The following is a 20,179-nucleotide window of genomic DNA, read 5'->3' on the forward strand; positions in this document are numbered from 1 at the left end:
GAATACCTGAGACCACGGCAGTGGATGTCTGGGCCTCTTGCTGTGTTAAAGCAAACACCCTTGCCTAGCCTCTACCAACAAAACTCTGATGTTCGGACCCAAATGGCCTGCCTTGAGAGGAAGTACCAACACCTCTACCCCTCGATCCACTAGCCTCCTGGCCAGATGAGGCAGCAACGGAAGGAGCGGACGAAGTTGGCTGGGTGGAACCACGAGCAGAATCTTCTGATTGATGAGCCCTCGGACAATCTCTCCTAATATGCCCAGGTTGACAGCACCCCGAAACAAGTTCTTGTGGTAAGGAAACATCGTCCACTATGTCGTCTCCCACAAATATCACAAGGGTGGGTGACTTGACTACTCTGTCTCGAATCTTGTTGTCTTCTAACATTGAAAGTTCTCTGTCTTGTCCCAACACTAGCACTAGGCAGGTCACTCCTCTGTTGGGATAATCGTAAATCCCTTTGTGGACCCTGACGGTTAGAAGACGAACCACCACTACTGAAATCTCTCTGACCTTGATAACCCTCAGTCTTGGCCCTCTTTGCCCTATCCCTCGCAGCCCTACTTTCACTGGTCCTCATCTCAATGCGCTGAGCACAATTTACTACTGTGGAATACATAGTGAAATCTCGAGATGCCACAACCCTAAACAATGGCTCTACTAACCCATCCACAAACTTCTGAATCTTCATCTCCTTAGTAGAAACGAGGTAGGGAGTATAGCGAGACAACTGTGTAAACTTGATGTCATACTCCGACACTGTCATACTCAAAGTTTGTACCAAATTCTCAAACTCTCTGGCTCTGGCATTACGTACACTAAGTGGTAGGAACCGATCCAAGAAGGCTGCACTAAACTCACTCCAAGCCAATGGTGCTACATCGGTCGGTCTGCCTCTACACAAGGAGCTATATCATTCTTGCGCCACATCCTCTAATCGGAAGGCGGCTAACTCGACTGATCGAACACTAGAGCATCCCAAAGCTTTACATATCTTCTCCATCTTATCCAGGAAAACCTAGGGTTTCTCTGATGAATCAGACCCTGAAAATGATGGAGGCTTTAGCTTTAGGAAATCGGGAAGAGAAATCTCTAAGTGACCCCTCTCCACCTTACGATATTGGCGATCAGCCTGTCCTTGGGAGCTAGGAGATTCTTGTACTGTAGGTCTCCCCTCTACTACCCTCCGTATATCCTCTATACGGGTCGCCATCATCTCTACAACCCAGTTAACTCCTTGTAGGCCTGCTGCCAAATCCTCAATAGTAATACCCCTAGCTGGGTGTCTATCTACATCACCTGAGGACTGTCCCTCCTCTTACCTACTCACAAGCGTATCCGACCTCATCGGCCTAGTGACCCTGCCACGTCTACCTCGGCCTCTCCGGGTGGATGCCCGTGGGCTATCTGCCATCTCAATGGGAACATCTTGCTCCCCTACCCATCTTGAGATGGCTTGTATCTTAGGCGACATTCTTACCTAGACAAGAGCAAACATCTGTTATTAAACACATATTATAATCATACTTAAGGCAAAAGGTGGTTTCTAAGATAGGGAATCTATGCGGTCATTTGGTTGTAAAATGTGTCGCGGTTCACACTTCACAACCGAAGTTCCCACATAAAAACCCGACACTCCGCTGGACCAACAAATGGAAATCCTAGGACCTAGACAAACCTAGGGCTCTGATACAAACATTGTCATGACCCAAATTTCGAGCCATGACCGGCGCATGGGTCTAATGGACGTAATCCACTAAATCCAAGCAAGCCTATTATTTATCTTACTTATAATTCCATCTATTATCACTAAGTCATATTTCATAACTTTGAATCAAAATAGTGATATACATTGCCAACTCGTACTGGCATTACTCATTTAAAATTTACATTAAGTTCATCTATACATAACAAAATAATACTCGACTTCCAGCGGAGGGACTCGGATGAATATACAGCTACCGAATGCCGAGACACCTACCAAAAGATGGACACAGGTCTACAAGGACACCTTGTCCTAATTATCGGTTGCCTTGTGCTCTGAAAACATGAATTTGAAAATGGTGAGTATAAACCCAGTGAGTGAACAAGGAAGGGAACAAGCAACAATTAGGGAGAATTTAAAATCATGATGCACTTGTTTCAAAACAATGCAATTTAGTTCATTCCTATTTAAAACCCTCCAAACCCGAGAGTTTCTCGCTGCAGTGAGCATGAATTTCACTGTAGCGAAAACGGAGCAACAAGAGAAACATTTTTCCTCACTCAACGAAAAGCCATCCTGCTAAACTAATAAAATCAACATAAAATTCATAAAAATTCTCAAAGTACAATGTGTCAAATTTCACGTACATTACAACCATAAATCATTGTCCATCAATTTGCTATAACATACACATTTACATATGCATATATATATATATATATATATATATATACGTATATACCCATCATCATCATCACCAGCTCATCATCATCATCACCAGCTCATGCGCACTCCCTACTCGCACATGGCTGGGTCATCACCGGGTTATGCGCACTCCCTACTCGCACATAACGGAGTCATCACCAGGTTATGCGCATTCCCTACTCGCACGTAATCGGGTCATCCTCGGCTTATGCGTACTTCGTACTCGCACATAGCCTAGTCAACATAATTACACAACATTATATTCAAGCATATATGTATATCAACATAATGCAGCCACATAGAAATCCATAATAACCACATTTCATAACATAAACCTTTTCTCAAAAGCTTGTTCCCAAGGCATTCATTTTCATGAAAAATTTCATAAAATCATTCAAACACTTTGTTCAAAACGGTCATATTAGCAAAACAATTTTGATAGGCAGTCCACTCACAAGTGTTGAAAATCCGGATTCCGGGTGCACTCGAGCTAATTATCCTCGGGCGCAATTCCTTTGCCTTTTTCGGACGTCTCACTACCTTGACAAATAACAAAGTCGAGGAATTTACTATATTGTCCCTAAATTGATATAAACTAATTTAAATTACTAATGCTTGATATGTAAATGCAAAAATACTTTCGATTACTGCTTAATCGCGGTATCGATTAAATTCGATCGATCACCCAATTAATTGGCGATTGTGTCCAAATCACCTCTAAATTAATTTATTTTTCCTCTAATACCTTAATTTATCACATACCATTTAAATAAAGCCAAATTCAGCATTAGAACCCTCACAGTTTCTTATAGAAAAATTTGGTCATTTGGTGCACTAGCACCGAATTTTTTTTCTACATAACCGTTTCACCTTAATTCATCATTTTCCAAGCCATTTTCCTTGAAATAAAAACAATCCCCCATTGATATTCAGCCCTCATGGTTCGACCAACAAGGAACCCTAGCGAAATTGAATATTTCTTTTGTGTTTTTGTTCATAACCATGCTTAACTATCCCTAAACACTAACATAGTCTAAAATCAAATTATTCCAACAATAATTCCTCTTCCATACCCATTTTTCAGAATTGAATTCATCATGATAACTCAATATTCAACCATGAAAATCAAGAACAAAAGAATGGGTAAGCTAGGTATCAAGGAGAATTAAAGAAATTTTAACTTACCTAGCTTGTTTCCTTGATTTCTTCACTTTTTTTTTTGAATTTTCACCTAGGTTTTCTTGTTTTTCCCTTTGTTCTTCCTTTTTTCTTGTTGCTGGTTGTCTAGGCCGAATATGGTGAGAGAATTGGGGATTTAATGGGCTGATTTCTATAGAAAATAATAAAATAATCAAGCATGCCACGTGTCACATGCTTATTGGCCCAATTTTTAACATTTTGACTTTTTCTTCTTAATTTTCCACCACAATTATTCTGGTATTTATCCAATCCTACCACATTTAAAATCCCTTGATCTTGACAAGTGCTGGGGCGAAAAATTTATTGATTTGCCCTCGAGGTAGAAAAATTACGATTTTGCCCCTATACTCTGAAATGTACCGGAATCACATTATTTCTACTTTTCAACCTCAAATAACACTAATATTGATCAATATTAACCAAATGGGGCAAAAAAATTATTTTTTAAAAATTCCCGTTTAGTCCTCTAGTGGCAAAATTACCATTTTGCCCTTGTACTCCAAAAATACCGAGAATCACAAATTTTCATTGCTAAACATCATTTTATGCTCCAATAATCATAATTATATTTCATATAATTATTCTTGATCAAATGTGATAAAATCTTGGCTAGAAATCTTCATTTAATCATCAAATGGTAAAATGACCGTTTTGTCCCTAATCGGTCAATTTTCCTGATGGACTCTAAACTGGACCTTGAACTCCAAATCACTATTCTATGCCATTCTGTGGGTTTCAAAATTTTCAATTTCATCTTAGAATTTCTATTTGAACTAGTTCAAGGCTCGATTTAACTTAGTTGTAACACTCGGTACAATACCGTCTTTTAATCGAGCTTGACAGGGTCTCACAATTTAAGTCGATGTACTCTTAATCTCAGTCTTCAAGCACAATCTCTATAATTTTACCAGTGTAATTTGCTCACCACCTATCCATAATGTACAATACATAATTCACCACATTAATGCTTAACCATTATAAAATCAATTCAGGCTCGGTGTATATGCATGATATGATATGCAACTTATCCGACTACCGCTTAAATGCAGTGTTGACCTAATTCGGCCTATTACCTGATTAAATGACAATTGTGTCTGATTTGGCTCCAAATTGCTCTATTTCATTTCTAGTACCTCAATTCACTAAACATTATTCAAATAACACCAATTTCAGCATCAAAACCCTCCCATTTCTTCATAGGAAAATTCGGCCATTACAGTGCACTAACACCGTGATTTTTCCTACTTAATTTTCTCACCATTATTCATCATTTTCTAAGCCATTTCTCTTGAAATAATAACAATCCATCACCCACACACATCAAGGAAGATTCGGCCAATGAAGATTCATGGGAAAAATGAGTTCTTTTCTTATTGTTTTGCTTCTAAATATGCTAAACTAACCTTAATCACTAACATAACTTAAAATCAAATCAATCCAACATCTTTCTCTCTCCTTACCCATTTTGACCAGCCATGAATTCATCATGAAAACATGTAACTTAAGCATGAAAAATAAGGAGAAATGCTTAAGGAAAATAGGTTTCAAGCTTAAGTTGAAAAATCCTACATTTTTCACTTGTTTTCCTTGATTTTCCACACTTTTTCTCTTGAAATTCTTCACCTAAGGTTTGTTCTTCCTTTCTTTCCCTCTCTTCCTTGCTTGGCCGAATATTTGGAGAGATAATGGGCTGATTTATGCTGATTTTTAAGTTAAATAATAAAATATCCTAAGCTTGACACTTGGCATGTTTCCATTAGTCCATTTTTAAAACTTTAAAAATTTTAAACCTTTTATCTCCACCACATGATTAGTCAAAGGTCAAAATGAGGATAAGGGAAGACCATGTGCTGGACAAATGTCCTGGTGGTGGAAAATTACAATTTTGCCCTTGGAGTGACAAAATTACCATTTTACCCATATGCTCTAAATTATACTGAAAATTAAAATTTTTCACTTCTAAACCTCAAATCATACTCAAATACTCAAATCATACTCCAATAAGTTAAATGGGGCCAAAAAAAATCTTTTCTAAAATTCTCATTTTGTCCCTAGGTGACAATTGACCATTTTGCCCCTAGATAGTGAAAATTTCGGTTTAACTCCAAATTGATCCTCGAACTCCGAATCACCATTTTGAGTCATCCTTGAACTGTGAAACTCTTAATTTCACCTTAAAATTCCTATTTGAACTAGTTCGAGGCTTAATTGACTTAATGGTACCATTAGGGGTAATATCGTCTTTTAATGATTTCTCAAACTTCCTAAATATGCAAACATTCTATTGAGCATGTAAATGACGTCATAATTATTTTATAGAATAGAGTTTGACAAATTCTTATAACTTTACGGAATATTAATAGTTGCAAGTGATTTAGTTCAATGCATTTTAAAAAAAATGTGATTAAGTTCAGTAGTTCCTCATATAAAATTATTAACTCTATAGATACAATAATATGGAGAAGACAAGATTGTTCCAAGCACCAGTAGAGCCACAAGAACCACATGTTTCAACATTGTAACTTTTACTTATAATTGTTTTTATTCTTATTATTTTTAACTTAAAATTAAAATTTGTATATCATTAAATACTTTTGATTTGAGAATATAAATTTAAATTTTTTTCATGAAAATTAGGTTTTTTTTACTTAATTAACTTGTTACATTAACTTTTATATATTTACGTTAAAATTTTAATTTTGCTTGTTCCATTTTTATAAGTTTTGATGTCAATTTTCACAACCTTACATCAAAACTTTTCAATAGTAACTTTTAACAACTTTAGGTTTAGGCTTTTCAACGGGAACTTTAAATTACATGTAACTATAATTATTTTTTTCTTATTATTTTTTATTTTACAATTAAAATTTATATATCGTTAAATACTTTCAGTCTAAGAATATAAATTTAAATATTTGTTTTTCCATTAAAATTAATTTTTTTTACTTAATTGACTTGTTACGATAACTCTCACATATTTACATTAGGATTTTAACTTGCTTGTTCTACTTTTATATGTTTTTACGTCGATTCTTACAATTTACGTCAATTCTTAGAATTTTACGTCAATATTTTACAATGATAACTCTTAACTATATTTATTTTTTTCTTATTATTCTTTATTTTAAAATTAAAATTTATATATCGTTAAATACTTTTAATCTGAGAACATTAATTTAAATATTTGATTTTCATTAAAATTAGAATTTTTTTATTTAATTGACTTATTACGTTAACTTTGACAAATTTATATTAAGATTTTAAATTTGCTTGTTTCACTTTTATGAGTTTTTACCTCAACTCTTTTAATTTTATGTCAAGACTTTTTAATGGTAACTTTTAATTATAATTATTTTTATCCTTATTATTTTTTATTTTAAAATTAAAATTTGCATATCGTTAAATATTTTGAGTTTGAGAATATAAATTTAATATTTATTTTAAATTAAAATTAGATTTTTTTACATAATTTACTTATTATGTTAACTTTCACACATTTATGTTAAGATTTTAAATTTACTTGTTCCACCTGTATAAGCTTTTCGTTAATTCTTATAGTTTTACGTCAAGGCTTTTTAAAGGTAACTTGTAACTATAATTATTTTTATCCTTATTATTTTTTATTTTAAAATTATCGTTAAATACTTCTAGCTCGATAATATAATTTAAATGTTAGTTTTTCATTAAAATTAGATTTTTTTACTTACATTAACTCTCACACATTTACGTTAAGATTTTAAATTTGTTTGTTCCACCTTTATAAGTTTTATGTCAATTCTTACAGCTTTACGTCAAGATTTTTCAATAATAACTTTTAATTATAACTATTTTTATCCTAAATATTCTTTATTTTAAAATTAAAATTTGTATACGTTAGATATTTTTAATTTGAGAATATAAATTTAAATGTTTATTTTTCATTAAAATTAGATTTTTTTACTTAATTGACTTATTATATTGACTCTTATACAATTACGTTAAGATTTTAAATTTACTTGTTTCACTTTTATAAGTTTTTACGTCAAGACTTTTTAATGGTAACTTCTAACTATAATTATTTTTATCCTTATTATTTTTTATTTTAAAATTAAAATTTGTATATAGTTAAATACTTTTAGCTCGAGAATATAAATTTAAATGTTTGCTTTTCATTAAAATGAGAAATTTGTGACTGAATTGACTTGTTACGTTAACTCTCATATATTTACGTTAAGATTTTAAATTTTCTTGTTCCACTTTTATAAAGTTTTACGTAAACTTTTACAACTTTACATAAGGCTTTTCAATTGTAACTTTTAATTATAATTATTTTTATCCTTATTATTCTTTATTTGGAAATAAAATTTGTATATCATTAAATACTTTTAGCCAAAGAAAATAAATTTAATTGTTTATTTTTCATTGAAATTAGATTTTTTTACTTAATTGATTTGTTATGTTAATTCTCACATATTTACGTTAGGATTTTAAATTTGCTTGTTTGATCTTTATATGTTTTTACGTCAATTCTTACAGTTTCACATCAAAGCTTTTCAATGATAACTTTTAACTACAATTATCTTTATCCTTATTATTCTTTATTCTAAAATTAAAATTTGTATATCGTTAAATACTTTTAGCCCAAGAATAAAAATTTAAATATTTATTTTTCATTAAAATTATAATTTTTTTAACTTAATTAACTTTTTATATTAACTCTCACACATTTATGTTAGGATTTTAAATTTGCTTGTTCCATCTTTATAAGTTTTTACGTCAATTCTTATAACTTTATGTCAAGGCTTTTCAATTACAACTTTTAACAATAATTATTTTATTCTTGTTATTTTTTATTTAAAATTAAAATTTGTATATCATTAAATACTTTTAATCCGAGAATATAAATTTAAATGTTTGTTTTTCATTAAAATTAGAATTTTTGTTACTTAATTGACTTATTACGTTAACTTTCACACATTTATGTTAAAATTTTAAATTTCCTTGTTCCACCGTTATAAGTTTTTCATGCTAATTCTTACAAGTTTACGTCCAGACTTTTCAATAGTAACTTGTAACTATAATTATTTTTATCCTTATTATTTTTTATTTTAAAATTAAAATTTGTATATTGTTAAATACTTTTAGTTCGAGAATATAAATTTAAATGTTTGCTTTGCATTAAAATTATAATTTTGTGACATAATTGAGTTGTTACGTTAACTTTCATACGTTTATGTTAAGATTTTAAATTTTCTTGTTCTACTTTAATAAGTTTTTATATTGACTCTTACAGCTTTACATTAATGTTTTTCAATGGTAACTCTTAATTATAATTATTTATATCCTTATTATTCTTTATTTTAAAATTAAAATTATATATAGTTAAATGTTTTTAGCCCAAGAATATAAATTGAAATATTTTTTAATTAAAATTAGAATTTTTTATTTAATTGATTTGTTACATTAACTCTTACATATTTACGTTAATATTTTAAATTTACTTGTTCCACCTTTAAAAATTTTTATGTTAATTTTTACAACTTTACATCAAGGCTTTTCAATGGTAACTTTTAACAACTTTAAATTAAGGCATTTTTATGACAACTTTAAATTACATGTGTTTTTATTTTTGTTATTATACATTTTTAATTTTGACCATATGATTTATTATAATGACAATCCTATTTGTAAGATTAAATTTAAGCCATTGAATAAAAGCAATCCAAAAAAACGATTTCTAATAATAAAACATAAAATTTCAAAAAAAAAAACATAAAATGAGAGTCCTTTTCTTCCCTGACTCTCTAATTTTTTTAATTTTATTTTTTTATTAACCAATTGAATGTGTTAACAGGTTTTTTTTATCTATTGTTGCAATTTGATCTTATGGATAGAGTTGTTCTTATTATTTGATCTTCCAATAAGGTATAAAATGATGACTTTATTGACTTAATATTTTGTTGGTCAATAGATAGTTGCTGATAGAAGTGGAAAAGTAGTTTATGCAAATAGGGCATGCAAGTTACGGTTTACTATATGAATAGAATTTGGTGCTCCATTTGTGCCATATATAAACAAATAAGGTAAAATACACAAATCCCCTTAACTTTTGATCATAATTATATGCGGTCTATCAATTTTCAAAATGAACACTTCATCTAAAAAAAATATCTTCTGCTAGACATACAAGTCCAACCATTACTCAATCGTTAATATTTTTGTTAATTTGATTATGTGGCAATATTTAAAAGATAATTTTATCTTTCATTAATTTTAAAAATTACAAAATTATAATATTTCAAAAAAAAAAAACTTCTTATTAGTTGACTATCTCGTGGTCAACCATCTCATGGCTAGATCTGACAAGAAAGCATTTGATCTGGCTAGAGAGCGCGGATCTAAGAGCACAAAACCACGATTTGGTGTTCCTCAGGAAACACTGGTCTTGTGCTCCTCTGGGAGCACCAGATCTTGGTGCTTATCGAGGAGTACTATTCTTGGTGCTCCCCAAGAAGCATCGATGTGGTGCTCTTCAAGGAGCATCGGTCTTGGTGCTCCCTAAGGAGTACTAGGGAGCACCAAATCGATGCTCCCCAGATCTTGTATTTTTTGGGGTGGCCAATCGGAGCAAGGAAGCATCATTGGCTGGCCGAAAAGAAAGGAAAAGAGTGAAAACATAAGAAAGATATTTTAAATATTTCATACCTAACATTAATGCTGTTTACACATTTGGGATGGAGTGTTCATTTTGAAAACTAATGGACCTACGTGTAATTATAATAAAAAGTTAATCGGGTTTGTGTATTTTACCCAAACAAATAAGAAAGCCAAAGCATGGGTTTTTCTTCTTCAAAATAATTAAAAAATTTTGTAGGCCTTTTTTCCTCAAAAAATTTGTATTTTAATAAAAATGAAAATTAAATAAGTGAGATTAGTTTGGTCTTTTCTTTGTATAAATTTAAATTTCAAATTATGAATTAAGGAATATATAAAGAGGAGGAATAGCTAGATTTATTTAAGGAATGATATCATATAAAAATTTACATTAAAAAAACATACAAGCATATTAAATTTACATTTTTATACATTAGGGTAATTCTTAAAATTAATATTACATTCTAAGTAAACTACTTGTAAACTAAATGCTTTAATATTACCTTTTTTGTATTTTAATCAAGACTTTTCATATATAGCAAACGTTGTAATGTTATTTTTACAACAATCATATTCTTCAAAATCACATTCCTTACAAGTACTGTAACATTATAATGAAATGTGATTGTTGGGAAAGTAATTATTGTAGCATTTCAATGAAAATGTGATTGTTGTACAAAAATTATTGATAATGTGATTCCTTGAAAGATACTATTATAACATTTGGTACATATGAAAAATTGTTGATTAAAATCTTGATAAGATAATGTTCTAGGAATCTTAACAAGCAAAATGATACTACACTGTTTGGTTTAAAAGTATTTTATTGAGAATGTGGTATTAATTTTTAAAAGTAATTTTGTGTATGAAAATATAAAATTTAATACACTTAATATGTTTTTTAATGTAATTTTAAGTTTTTAAAATTTATCCCTTAAAATGATAATAACAAGAAAAAAATAACACTATTTTTTAATTTTTTATAATTTTTTATTGTTGCATGATAGAGTGATGTGAAATGTCAAGCGGGAAAAAACATTTCTCGATTTAGGAGAGAATAAATTTACCTTCCAAAGTTTGAAATTTATGCTTAACACTACTTGTCTATTTCCTTATTTGTAGACTTAACATTTTCTCATTATCTGCCACGAGGCTTTTTTTTTTTACTATTTTTTCCTTGTTCTTTGCTTGTTTTCTTCTTGGTTTAATTCCTAGAATTCTTTTCTTTATCTCTCTTTAAATCATATACTACTTCTTGCTAAAGTTTCAATTTTTTTATTCAATCTTGAATTCTAAAACTTGGTTAAGATGGCTCAAAGAAAAAATAATATTTAATGATTTTAGTATGCATTTGCATGGAAGAATTGATTTTAGTATAACATCTACAAAAGAAACTCAATAATAATAAGAGGAAATTGTGAGAAATAACCCTCTTCATAAGCCCAATTCAACAATTTTTATCCAATTTTTGGCATGACTTGACAATAGTGCCCTTTAAACAATTTTAGACAAATTAAATGGTCTCGGTGTTCTCTACTCACCATGTAGACAACAAGGTATGTGTTTTGGGTTCTTGGGTTTATTGGTTTATATTCATAGAACTCTAAAGTTGAGGGGTTGAAATTGATTAGACATATTTGTAAATTAGAATACTGTATGACTTTGGCAACTTAAACCTGACTGCGACCAAGCAAATTAATTAGTTATTAAGCATTGCATTACTAGTTCTTAGGTATTGTGTCACTAGTTTTTAGGCATTGTGAGACTGGTTTTTAGGCATTGCGAAATTGGCTTTTAGACATTGCGTGACTTAATCATTGCGTTTTTGGGTTTTAGGCATTTTGTGACTGGTTTTAGGCATTGCTTGACTGGTTTTTAAAAATTACGTGACTAGTTGTAGGCATTGCGTGACTTAGGCGTTGCGGGACTACCTTTTAAGCATTTTATGACTTAATCATTACGTGTCTAGCTTTTAGGTATTACGTCACTAATTTTTAGGCATTGCGCGAATGAAGCATTACGTGATTGGGTTATAGGCGTTGCATAACTGGTTTTTAGGCATTGCGTTATTGGGTTTTAAGCATTGCGTGATTGGTTTTTAGGTATTGCGTGACACTTTTTTGTTAAATTGATCGTGACACTTATTTTTTGTTAAATTTTAGCGATGTGCCAAATGTGAAGCTTATGATTACATACAATGGTCATTGGGTCGATGACACTTACAAGAGTGGTGAGACACTAGTGAGAGGTGTTGGGACTTATTTGTTGTTTTTAGGCTTGATGGAGTTGGTTGAAGATGTTGTTGGGGTAAAGTCATGGAATCGCGAAATTAAGCTACATGAATTGCTTAGTCATGCCACAGAGGTTTCACACCTAGTTTTCAGGGACAATGAAGATTTAGCAAGTATTCTGCGAGATGAAAGGGGAGTTGTAGTGTTTGTGACTGTTAAGGAACAACAAACAAATGTTATGCAACATGAGCAAGTTGTCCAACATAACAAACACTTAAATCAAATTTAATTGCTTCACATATACCACACCATGCAGTGCCTAACCGATAACAATGGCAATCACCATCGACATATGCACATGATTTGAGTAGCCCTATACACACACGAAGTGTCTGCAAATGCTATCTACACAATTTTGATCGGCATGTGAATCGAACCAAATACTTCGTTTTTGCCAACAAATGCAACCGTTGCTTAAAACTACAGTAGGTCCATTGCCATTCACAAACGACATTGCTATGGCCATGAGTGATGATGATGCATTTGATCAGATGCATGATGAATGTGTAGAGGATGGCATTGTTGATTGGAATGGTGACGATTATGTTGGCAAGCATGATAACTATTTAAAGGAGGACAGTGGTGACAACAATGACATTCTAGATTTCAATCATGTAGATGGTGGTACAAAACATGCCATAACTGTTGTCTTATAAGATGTTGTAATGACTCTATTTACAACAACCCCATCTCTAGTGACATTAGGATTCAATTGCCCGATGACAATGATCAGGAAAGGGTAAATGTAAGGGTATCTCATCCATGGATTATTTCGAGTGCAGATATGATCTCCTTCAAAATAGTTGCCATTAAGGAGTTTAGATCAACTGATGACTGTTTATATCGAGGAAAAGTGTTTCCCTCAAAGGCCAAATTGAAACGAGCTTTGAACATGTTGGCACTAAGGGAACATTTTGAGATTAGAGTTAAAAAGTCATGTCACGCTAGTTTTGAGGTTGCTTGTAAGGATAAGGCATGCAAGTTAGTTGTGCGTGCAACAAAGTTGCTTGACGAAGATTATTGGCAAGTTCACATGTTCCATAAGGTACACATGTGCACTATTGATGGTTTGCAAGGTGGGTACTGAACAACGAACACAAGGTTAATTGGTGAACTTATGTCCCCCAAGCTGCAAGGAAATAATGTAACACCATTGAGAGGAAATAATGGAAGAGATGAATTGCAAGTGGGGATTACAATGCTAGTATGATAAAGCCTGGAAAGCAAAAGAGTTTGCGGAGAGTCTTGTTTTTAGTCCCCTAGAGGAGTCATTCCAACTCCAACCCTTGTATTTTCATATGTTGGAATGTGAAAATCCTGGTACAATCACAGCTGTGGTTACTGATCAAGCACAATAATTCAAATATTATTTTTGGGTGTATAGGGCATTTATTTGGGGGTTTAGAGTTATAATGCGGCCTATAGTAGCTATCGATGCCACACATTTGAAAGGTAGATTCAAGGTTATTATATTTGTTGCTGTTTGTAGAGACACAAATGAGCAGATATATCGGATTGCATTTGGCATTGGCCATGTTGAGGATGAAACGTTGTGGTCGTGGCTTCTTACCCAATTGAGTCGTGTGATTGGTTGTCTTGAGAATGCAATGTTCAATTTTTATTAGCATCTTGGTATTAAGAATGTAGTTGAAAATGTGTACCACGATGCGCACCACATTCTTTGCGATTACCACTTGGGAAAAAACATAAAAAACAAGTTCAAGCTCAAAGACCTTGCAACGATTTTCACCGTAGCATCCAACTGCTATAGGTTAGCTGATTTCAACAAACATATGAAGCAACTAAAACATATTTGCAAGGATGCTTATGACCACCTTATGAAATTATGCCCTAAGAGATGGGCACGTGCACGGTCATTGAATGGCATTACCAACTCATTACATACAACATTGCAGAGTGTATTAACTCTTGTCTGAGTTAGGCAAGAAAAATTCCAATCACCATCTTGATCGAGTGCATTAGAAGCATGTTCTAGTGTTGGTTCAATGAACGACATAAAGAGGCCCTCAATTTAACCATGCCCCTCAGCCCTTAGGCTATTTATCTGTTGAACACATGGTTCAATGAAGCATGCCACTTTTCTTCACAAGTAATCGATCAAGTGGAGTTCCAAGTTATAGGCGGAAGTAAGGACAGAGTAGAAAACCTGTTCACCAAGACATGTTCATGTGGGGAGTTCGAGACGATCTACTCCCCTATAGCCATGCCATGGTGACAAAAAGGTACGAATATCCATGTTTTTTATCTGCTTTGTAATGAATTGAACTTCTACGTTGTTCCTCAACTGTGAGTTCATTGTCTTCATAGTAAGTGCAAATGTGCAACCATTGAATTCTGCTAAGATTATTACAAGATTGGTCTTGTGTGGAGGATTATGCTATTGTTATTCACCCAGTTAAGCATCCTAGTGACTAAGAAATCCCCCATGATGTGAAACAAATTGTTATTTTGCCACCACATTGGTGAGGTCAAGTGGGAAAACTTAAGAGGATAAGGATTCCATCGTTGAGGCGCCGACTAATTAGAAGATGGTGTCGAATTTGTCAATGTTCACAATGCAAGAGTTATAGTTTTAATAGTCAAAATTGCCCAATGCCGTGTGAAGTTCCATTGACAAATTTGGCATCATCTTCTAATTAGTCGGTGCCTCAATGACGATGGCAACCAAAAGCATGTTCAAGTTGTAGACAACTCAGGCACACATGCAATAGCTATCCAATGCAAATGAGAAACTCTGAGAATGTATGGGGTCTCATAAATAAAGACAATGGCTCTTCAGAATGAAGTGTATCACATATACTATGATTTGTGTGCTGATTAATTAATGGAGATAGAATACTCTTATTATGATATTTTGATCATTGTTTATGAACCTGATGTTTATTCCAGTACGTATGGAACATTGCCATTGATAGATTAAATGTGTAACATTATTATTAATTACTTTTTGATAAATATTTGTTAATTAGTTTTCTTATGTCTCATTAATGCTTAATATGATCAATGAATATGCATTCTTAAATTATAAAGCTCTTTGCCATTGATAAATGCATGATATTGCCAAGTGACATGGCCTTTCCATTGATAAAAGCATATGGTAATTAATTCCCAAACTATAAAAGAAAATAAGAAAAAAGAAGAAGAAGAAGAAAGCATGCTGTTATATATTTCCAGTAATTTAAAGAAAAATCTTACTCTTTTGTTTCTTAGGGAAGCTAGCATTTGATAGGAACTGATTAAGTTTAGAATAGAGAATGAGAATGTTGATGGGAGGAATACCATTATAAGCTTTTGTCAATTTGCTTCACTTAATATGGGAAGAAATTGCCAATTTCTCAATTTCTTTTTTATGGTTTTGCTTATAATGTTGATGATTCAAGTCATCAAACATTTAATTTTGTTGTTGAAAAGCCTTAAATTGTAAGTAAATCATGTTCAAGCCTTAAATTACAAGTAAATCATGTTCAATATAATGCAATGCAGGATGTGCGGTCACGCAATGCCTAAAAACTAATCACGTAATGCTTAAAAACTAGTCACGTAATGCTTAAAAACTAGTCACGTAATGCTTAAAAACTAGTCACGTAATGCCTAAAAACCTAGTCACGTAATGCTTAAAAACTAGTCACGTAATGCTTAAAAACTAGTCACGTAATGCCTAAAAACCAGTTACGTAATGCCTAAAATCTAGTCACGCAATGTAATGTTCGGATGTGGTGTCACGCAATGCCTAGTAATTTCTCAAAACTAGTCACGCAATGGCTAAGTCACGCAATACATAACAAATAATCACGCAATGCCTAAGTCACGCAATACATAACAAACAATCACGTAATGCCTAACATCTAGTCACACAATGCCTAAAAGATTGTCACGTAATGTCCTATCAACCAATCACCCATGTCAAACCCTGCTTTGTAAAATAATTATAATATCATTCACATGCTCGATAGAATGTTTGTATATTTAGGAAGTTCGAGAAATCGTTAAAAGACGATATTGCCCCTAATGGTATCATTAAGTCGATTAAGCCTCGAACTAGTTCAAATAGGAATTTTAAGGTGAAATTAAGAGTTTCACAGTTTAGGGATGGCTCAAAATGGTAATTAGGAGTTCGAGGATCAATTCGGAGTCAAATTGAAATTTTCACTATATAGGGGTAATATTGTAATTTTTCCATCTGCGGATAAAATTTGAGATTTTGAGAGAATTTAGATCACATTTGACAAATTGGGGAATGATATGAGTATAAGGGATAAAAAATATGTCTATGGGCAATTTTTCAGTTTTTGGGGCAAAAATGTAATTTTTGATTTTTACGGGGGCAAAAGTGTAAATATCAAAAATTACTTCACCAAGACTTTGGATAAGTTTGAGAATTTTATCTAAGTTATGGATATTTTAAGGAATAATGTGTGGTGGAGATTTAAAGCTTAAAAGATAAGAATTTAAAAAATGGACCAATAATGTAGTGACATGTGGCAAGTTTAGATTATTATATTATTTAACTATAAAAATCAGCCCACACCACCATTTTCTCTTCATTATGGCCGACCATAGCAAGAAAACAAAGGGGAAAAGAAAAACAAAAACCTAAGGGGAGAAATTCAAGGAAAAATTGGTGAAAATTCAAGGAAACAAGTGACCAAAGGTAAAATTTCTTGATTTTGACTTGTGCTTTACCTTTCCCATGCATTTCCCATCATTTTCCATGGTTGAATCATGTGATTTGAGGATGAATTCAATTCTGGAAAAATGGGTTAGGAGAGAGAAACTTGTTAGATTAATTTGATTTTAAGTTATGTTAGTGTTTTAAGTTAGTTTAGTATATTTAGGAACAAAACAACAAGAAAAGAATTTATTTTCCTCCATTACCATTATTGGCTGAATTTTCTAGGGGAATATTGGCTGATGATCTTGATGTTTATTTGAGGAATTATGATGAATAATGATGAATTATGAGTCTAGAAAAATAATGGAAATTTTTGGAGCAAAAATATGAATTTTTACCCATTAGGGGTATTTTCGTAATTTACTATCAGGACTGATAATTTGCACCACACCGAGGGACATTAAGTCAATTTGGGTGCAATTGAGGTATAGAAACTGAAAAAAATTAATTTGAGATTAAATTGGACGCGTTAGTAATTTAATCGGGTAATAGGCCGAATTAGGTCAGCACCGCATTTAAGCGGTAGTCGGATAAGTTACATGTCATATCATGCATATATACCGAGCCTGAATTGATTTTATAATGGTCAAGCATTGATGTGGTGAATTATGTATTGTACATTGTGTATAGGTGGTGAGCAAATTACACTGGTAAAAGTACCAAAATTGTGCTTGAAGACTGGGATTAGGAGTACATCGACTCCTAGAACTGTGAGTGGACAATTTATCGTCTTAAATATCTAGAGTAATTATACTTGTTTGATGCTTTTATTGAATGGTGAATTTAAATTATAAAATATTATGTTTTCCAATTAAAATGTTTTTTAATAAAAATGAGATTTATACTGGTTTTGAAATCAAATATTGTTTTGGGAAAATTGAGTATATGGAGACTGTGTTGAAATTTATGATTTTATATGTTATTGAAATTGGGGCTTATGACACTATGGTAGCATGATGGCTAAATTTTTGGGGTTGGCATGAAATATATGAACAATTTTGGATTGGTCTCAGTAGACTGGATTACATTTTATTCGCCATATTATGCTACTGGAATTTTTATGAGTCTGGTGGTATATTAAACGGTCACTGTAGTGGTGGGGGTTTCCGTGGACTGCCTATGAGAGGGGCACGGTAACTCAATTATATACTTACCTCCGGGGGGAGATGTTGGGTGAAGTATCTCCTGAGGTATGATTTGAGTGCACCTCACGTTCGGGCCACCACGTGAGAGTGAGACTCAGCCAACGCCAAGGAACGGGTGTGTGTCAGATGTGAAAACATGTTTATGGGTATGGGTCATTGAACAGCCTTGGCGGTCTCAATGGGATACCTTGACGAAGGTACCCGCGAGAATGATATTGGCAGGGGCCAAGTTTAAAAAAATTCATAAGTCGGGGAAATTTTGATGAAAAGAAATTATTTGGTATAGATTGAAACGAATTTTGTGTTATGAACATTATTGAGATATAACGTTTTTATATTGTCTCCATCTACTCGGCTTTAGATGCTTTTGATGGTAATTGTTTACTCACTGGGATTATTTAATCTCACCCCTCTTCCTATCCATTTTTCAGGCTCAGGACAGTTTGTTGATAGTTGATTAAGACGAGAATTAATCTTGGAGTTGTATCATAGGAAGTAAGGGTTCGTAGCTCTACACAATCTTGGTTAGTTGGGGGCCCACGTGTCACTGTAAACGAAATTTCATACTTTAATTATCTTTATTACTATATGAATAAATTTATTTTACTCTTACGCTACAAAAATTATTTTAGGAAGACTTTGAAAATATTGTGTTTTAAGAAAATAGAATATTTTATTTAATATTTTTATTATATTCAAATAGCTATAATTTTACTTTAAACGAATGTTTTAGACTTCAAAATTTAATTTAAATCATGAAATATGTGTTTCCACTTACATATTACATTTTTTCGGATTTCAAAATTTCAAAAAAAAAAAATGACGAAAATGCCCCAGTGAGCTAGAAAATAATATTTTTATTGTTTTGAGTTGGAAACAACTTATGATTTCTTGAAATACGAGATTTAATAACTGTCGCTCACCGGGGAGATGCGGAAGTTGATGCTAAGCCTTGCGGGGTTTCGATCGGCATTCGGGGTAATGAGTGCTTATCGGGACGTCGCGGCGGTTGTCACGGGCCCGATGGGAGTTCCGGGTCGTGACAACCCAATACCTAAGTCACGCAATGCCCATATGCTATACTTATGTTTAGTTCTGGATTGTAAATTGAGTAATCTATTTACAAAAGATATGATTTCCATAATTGTAAAGCTAAACATAATTCAAAAATTTATAACTCAATGGTTTGGAACAATAACAAACAAAGTTACTTTACAAACTTAAGTCTGAATCAAAAAAATAAAAAAGTTACTTTGCATGTTATGATGAATCTATCTCAATATTATTAGCAAAGATCTCTAATGCATATATTTTGTTGAGCCCTTTAATGGCATTCTTCCTTAGTGTCGTGTCACACGTATTGATCAACTATTCCCTTATAATGATTACCTAGTCCTTACAACCGTTGCCTTCCTTTTATTCGAGGATTGAATAATTTAATTGCCAACTTATCCGTGTCCAAAGTTGTGTTCTACGACTGTTGTTGGATTAATACAGGCAAGTGCACATGGCCTTATAAGTAATATAAAGGTAAGTTGAGTATCATTTCCCACAGAGATTTGCACCTATTTTTCACCAAGTATTAAATTTATAACAAAGTGATCTTATCCAAGCACTATATTTAAAATGATTAATTAAATTAAAAATAATTCATTAACTAAATAATTAACGAAGAATAAAATATCACAAGGATGAATATTTACTTAAAACCTAGGATTATGGTGTTTTTCAAAACTTCATCTAAATAAAATCATTCTCCTTGACTTATATTAATGGAATACACGGCTAGCCTAGAATCCACAT

General features: G+C 32.3%; 1 long non-coding RNA gene across 1 annotated transcript; it reads left to right on the forward strand.

Moving 5' to 3' along the window:
- Nucleotides 1–17,098: 17,098 nt before the first annotated feature.
- Nucleotides 17,099–18,924, forward strand: LOC148764713 (uncharacterized). Its single transcript, XR_016024222.1, has 3 exons — nt 17,099–17,210; nt 17,862–17,941; nt 18,808–18,924. It is a non-coding gene; the product is annotated as an uncharacterized LOC148764713 (long non-coding RNA).
- Nucleotides 18,925–20,179: the final 1,255 nt, after the last annotated feature.

The sequence above is a fragment of the Theobroma cacao genome, chromosome 1, assembly GCF_053813885.1.
Source record: "Theobroma cacao isolate CCN51 chromosome 1, ASM5381388v1, whole genome shotgun sequence".
Lineage (NCBI taxonomy): Eukaryota > Viridiplantae > Streptophyta > Magnoliopsida > Malvales > Malvaceae > Theobroma > Theobroma cacao.